This window comes from Coturnix japonica, chromosome 4 (assembly GCF_054131305.1).
Source record: "Coturnix japonica strain WE chromosome 4, WE-NBRP24, whole genome shotgun sequence".
Taxonomy (NCBI): domain Eukaryota; kingdom Metazoa; phylum Chordata; class Aves; order Galliformes; family Phasianidae; genus Coturnix; species Coturnix japonica.
In genome coordinates this window covers 33,667,354-33,673,523 of record NC_140666.1, presented here as the reverse complement: position 1 = coordinate 33,673,523, position 6,170 = coordinate 33,667,354, and the positions used below count along the sequence as shown (strand labels likewise).

The window sequence follows — 6,170 nt, the reverse complement described above, 5'->3', positions numbered from 1 at the left end:
CTTTACACTTCGGTAAAAATAAAAATGTCCTGGTATGATTATTTCTTTCATATTTGGAAAATTGGATTCTTTCATTTTACCAAATAAAATGTCTTCTGCATACCCACAGCTTTCTGCTTCATGTTTCATTTCTATTTTCATATCTCTGGGAATGGAATCTGCTCTTCAGTATTCAGCCAATATGCCTCCTGCTGCTGCTGCTGCTGCTGCTGTTGACTTAGGCCTGAGTTACTATGCCTTTTTCAATGATGCTGAACCACAGTGAATGTGTTTTGCAGTTTGGATACTCCAGCACAGTTTTCAAGTTCACATAGGACCGTTTAAATGTATTTATACCAGAATAGCCCAGGGTAACTCTGATCAATTCAGTTCACCCAGAGTAACTCTGATCAATTCAACACAGGTCAAATAAATTCATATAAAGTAGATCAGAACAGTATTCAGTGCTTTTTTCCTAAGAAAGCCAAGTTGGGCATTTTTTTTTCCTGTTTCTGGCAAGGATGCTCTACTTTTATAACATCTCCTAACTAATTATTCATGGTTTAATTTTGATACCATTTCTCTCTCTTTATTTATTTATTTATTCATTTTTGTCACAAATATTTTTGTTTTTCCTCAGCACACTCTGATAATGTGTACAGTATAAATGTCTGTTTCATTGTTAATGGAGTCAATAGTTACAGTGTCACAAAGAACTAAATCCTACATACAGAAGATCAGAACAATTCAAAATTTTCAGTGAATCAATTATTCTTTGGTTATGTCAAGGAAGAGAAATGATTGCTCTGTTTTAGATATACTGAAGGAAGATTATAGCTTTAGAATTGCTGCCTCCAGCTGTCTCCCATTTATAATCCATTTTATTCTTTATTATCTGTATGTTCTGAATATTTTGCTTTCTTTCAATTTTAAACATGGTGCAGACAGCTTACAGCACAGTGTTGGATGGTAGGGCTTTAAACTGACAAACTTGTTCCTTTTATATCCTCTCCAACCATTTTATTGGATTTCATGCTTTGCAAATATTTGTGATGATCACGGAGATCAGGAAGAGAAGTTTTCCAGACAAATGAGACAAATGAGTAATTACTTTTATTTTTTTTTTAAGACTATGATTAGTTCTTGGTCTAGCCTCCATGTATTTCACAAAAAATGCATGAATGCTGGGCATTGTGAAGCTTGTAAGGATAACATGTATATAGTATTGTGAAACTCGTACTACTTGGGTTACCAAACAATGCATCTGATGAACAACTACTGGGGAAAGATCACTGGGTGAGACACAGAAGAAAATTAAAACTGTTGGTACACTAATTGAACTCTCACATTGGGTAGTCCAAAAGGACAGTTCAGAATGGCGCTGTAATAGACCAGGTGTGATAACATACAAAAATCAGTGTGATCAATAGGTTTGAACCCAAATCTCTCCCTGTATCTTGGACCACTTTTTACTCAGTGTTTTTTTTTGTGAAAAATATGGATGAAATACAGTGCTTAATGCAAAAGACTATGTATTTCAGTCCCTTGTAATAGTTACAAACTACTAAAATTAAAGGATGCTGTGTCATAAAATGGAATTCTTCAGTTGAGCAAACTCATTTAGCACAAAAGTTTGGTATAACACGGAATAATAGCAGTTGTGTAGTAGGACTAGAAAATTTATATTAGGTAAGGGAGTTATTACAAACTGACTATTGTTTTTTGCAGCTCATCTTTTACCTCAGAGTTGAGAAGGAGCCATAGAAGTGAAAAAACACTGAGGAGCATGGTTCTGCATGAAAGATCCTATATGGTAACAAATGGCTTCAGACAACCAAGAGTGTAGGAGGTACATAGATAAATTCATACTCATCAATTTTCCATATTCTTGCATTGTTAGGTGTATTGGAACTGTTGAGTCAGAGCCTGAACCACTGATTGATCACCTGAAGCAAGGACTGAGTCAGCCCTGAGAGCAAATGAGAAGACACCTGTGTGACTGGAAGGGGTAGTACCTGGCTGCACCTCTCTTAGACCCCATTTAAGGGCTGACTGCCACTGGAGGAAGGTTCTCTTTCTGGAGGTCTTTTCCCTTGGTGTTTTCTACTGTGAGCCTAGGGAATAGGTGAGCATTTCATTTTTGATTGTCTGCTTCCACTATGATAATCTCTCTAACTATGAACCTGTAAAATTCCATCCTAACCATGCCACTCTCCTAGTGGCTCATTTTTTAATTGTACATTAGGCACTGTAGTTTTTGCCTGTTTTGGGAGTTCCTTTTAAACAGAGACTATTTTTAAGTTCAAAATGTTATTATTATTATTTAATGAAAATCAATGTACTGTAAAAAGAAAAAATAAATAAAAAAATCAACCACCAAAGACCTTTCACATTTTAAAACAGAAACATCAAGCTATCTTAACTAAAATGGCTTCCAAGACAGACTGAATGGGTAACTTAAGTTTGAAATTCCTAGTCATTAAAGTGTTCATGAAGCATTCTGAAAAATGCATGGAGTTAAGCCTACTGTTCTAAGTGCGGACACACGACACATCACAGAATTTCAGAACTACATACCATTCTGGTAGCATAAATATAAAGATTCCTTTTTACCAAGGAGCAAAGGTAAAGAGAAAGAGTTTGGCTGTTGTTTCAGTACCTGTGAGTATTTGGCAGCTGGAAAGAGGGGATCTATTTAACAGTTAAAGTGTTGAACTGTAAAATAATTGATTGTGGTTGTAGTCAGCTTGCGTGAATCTGCACAACGTCTCTTTTGCCCATCACTTGAGCTGCTACATCAAGATATGTATTGTCATAGATTGGCTAACAGTAGGCTTATGTGCAATTGCATTATATCAAAAAGTCAGAAGATTTTAAAGGCTATCTCTTAATATGAAAAACAGACACAGGTCTAAAGCTAAATATCTCTGTGCCTTTCTTTACAGGTATGTTGAGTGTTTTAAAAAAATAAATACAAAGAATGCTTGAATTGTTAAAACAGAGAAAAATCACAGTAAGCAAAACAGAAAAGCAGGATGGGTTGAATAAATGTATCTGTGATGTCAAATAAAAAGAGTTAAAATATCTTATTTTTAAATGGGTTAATGTCACTCAGAAAAAATACATTTAAGAGGTAAAGATTCAATATATACTATGTTTGTACATGTACAGATTTGTCTTGAAGAAGCTGTCTTTTATTATTTAGATGAGCGTCTTTGGGACAGGAGTTATGTGAGCCCATTCCCTAAATTGTTTAACTTTTTGTGAGAAACAATACAGTGTTATTTTCTTTTCTTGTGTAAGTGTGTTTTTTAGGGACCATGATTCCAATCAGAGACCATGAATATCTGTTGACAGAAAATAGGACCAGCTGGTGCCTCTGCCTGGTACTTTTTACATTTTCTTTAGGGTACTGATTGGGAGGGGAGGGGGAATGGAGGGGAGCTATATACAGAAGACAAGAAACAGAAGTTGTGACTGGAAAAAGACTCAGAGTTGGCTACAGCAGTACTCCACCAGCTGCCATTACAATGTGTATTGTGTACATTTCCACGGTGTAGAATCTAATTCAGTTTTACAGTCAGAAAAGAATAGGAGGCAATCACCAAAGCATCCATCACCAACCAGCATGATAAATAAGCTGTTATTTGTATCATGTATTTAACCTAGTCAAGAGATTTGGACTGGAAAATAAAAGCCTGACTGAAAGGACAGGGTAAAAAAAAAAACAAAACCCTATGTGGAATAACACAGAAAGACAAAGAAATACCTGTTTCTTAGGGCCAGGAGCTCTGCAAAAGTAATATATGATAGTTGTTTATGAGTTTAATTTGAGACTGGAAACTGCATTAGTGTGTGATAGATGGAAAATACCACCAGGTTTATGAGGGTTTGCTGACAAGTTTCCACAAAGGTTTTTGATGTTTGTGATTGTGGAATATTTGCTTATTAGCTATACTTTGAAAGTCATCTTGTATTTAATTAAAAATACAGGGGGACAAAAAGGCTAAAGGAAATGAGTCTATTATTCAGAAGTAACTTGTGAACTTACAGAAAATATTTAATGATATCTAGCCTTTGTCAGATTCAGAGTGGTTTGAGTGCTTCCAAACCAATTATAAAGCTAGTTCCTCAAGGTTATTATGTGCTTAGAAATATTTCTTTTTGTTTGGTTCTGTCATCATCTGAAGACACTTAAACAAATATTTAGTTATTTATGCTGCATATGTGTGAGGGCTGCTCCAAAAATAGTGTTTCCTATTTTATTATGCTGGTGAGTGACATCAGAGGTGGATGCTGGTGGTATGGCAGTAAACACTGAACCATCTCCAATATTCCATTACATTTTGTTGCGGTATGACAGATGGCAGCACAGGGGGCAGTCTGACAAAATGTTTCTTATTCACTTCTGGTGAGTACTAATGGTGGTGGCTCTGTTGAATTTTGTAGCTGAGAAGGTGCTCTAACATACAGTGCTACTGTACTTTTTTTATCTGTAAAATATGGGGGGGAGGGAAGAGGCATTACTTTTGGAGCAGCCTATGTATATAGCAGCCAAACTGTTTCTTGAAATGACTAAAAAAATTCTCTTTTCTAATATACCCTTATAGAATTTTCAAATAATCAATTTTCTCCTATGTCACATCAATGCCTTCTAATATTTTAGACTTGGGAGCCTGAGGGTTTGGCCTTAAATCCCATTAAACTGAAAATCACTGGTATGTGATTAAAAAAAAAAAAAAAAAAGCTGTATGTGATTTTAGGCATATGAAATCCATACTTTTAGCATGCCCTAAATGTGAGGGAAGAAATTTTAAAAAGCTCCTGTTACTGAAGTTAGCACGTATTTGTGTTCCCCATGTTATGGGATTAAGCAAACAACCACAACAAAAGTGTATATTTAGTCATAACTCATCCTTCACATGAAAATGTCATGGCCCAGAGGGCACTCACAAGCATTCCTGCCCCTGGTCAGCCTCACGCAGACCTACAGGTCTGCCCTTGGGCCCTATTTAAGCGTAGCCCCATGCTGTCAGACTTTCTCTGAACTGTGAGGGACTTGCTCTGTTCTGCTGTGGTACTGTGCCTTGCTGGCATAGACCTGCTTGCTGCCCCCTTACCTGAGAGGGGCTGCTGTGTTCCTGCTGTGCTCCAAGGGGTAAGTTAGACACCTGTGTTTTAACACCCACGATCAAATATACAAGTCATTTTTTATTTTTTTATTTTTTTTTCAGAGGAGGCCACAACAACCTTGCTACCAATTATGTGAACAAATCTGGGCAATTTTGCCCCAGAAGCCAAGCCCAAAGTGGAGGTTCCCAGGCCATTTGAGTGGTTGAAGGGAAGCATTTTGATTTAAAGTGATTTCTTCAACATGAAATGTTTAAGGATGGCTTCAGGAAACAGAAAAAGACTGTTTTAGAACTAAATTAAAAGATGAAAAGCTGAAAGGAATGCTCTGAAAAAGAAGACACAAAGCCATTTATGCTGTCAAAAATGGAAATATTTTTGAATGGATGAATTTCTCTGATGGAATTATTTTCCTTCCACTAAAGGAAGTTCTCAAGAAATTTTCTGCTAGCTTTTGTTTTTAGCTGTCTTGTTGCTGTACTAGCTGTGGTTAGAATGCATTCTTTCCCCATTAAAGAAAAAAAACCCACAAAATACCAAGTTAATTTTCTGTTATTTTTAGTCTGTAACTAAGCAAGTATATCAATTTTTATTTTTAATTAATTTATTTTTTTATTAATAGTAAGCATTTTTGCAAGATAATGCTAACAGCAGCCATGGCTTTTAGGTTAACAATGGAGGTTGCATTTTGTAACTCACATTTCAGTTAAATTTTTCAGGTTCAATATCTGAACCCCTTCTTATAAAGGACTTCTATAATTCTAAAACAATTACTTAAAAATACTGACTTGTGTAGAGAAGCTGCAAGTCCAGCTCTCAGTCTTGTACTAGCTCTCTCTGTTCCAGAGGCTGAAAACCCCAGCTTTCAATTTCATATGCTACTTGTTTCAGATCACACCCCGGAAGGAGCTCATCCTTTCTCACTGCCCTCTTTCTCATACTCAATCCAGTACTTTCCCACGCAAATTTCCTCCTCTCAGACTTCCTTCTTGCTTAGCCCACTCTCCAGGTCTTAAAACTCCTCTCACTCTTGAACACTTCCTTCCCATATGTTTGTCCAA

At 36.3% G+C, this 6,170-nt stretch overlaps 1 long non-coding RNA gene across 1 annotated transcript; it reads left to right on the top strand.

Moving 5' to 3' along the window:
- The first annotated feature begins 1,879 nt into the window (after positions 1-1,879).
- On the top strand, positions 1,880-5,537 carry LOC107313090 (uncharacterized). The gene is made up of 3 exons (XR_001554797.3): positions 1,880-2,104; positions 3,283-3,365; positions 5,214-5,537. It is a non-coding gene; the product is annotated as an uncharacterized LOC107313090 (long non-coding RNA).
- The last annotated feature ends 633 nt before the right edge of the window (positions 5,538-6,170 follow it).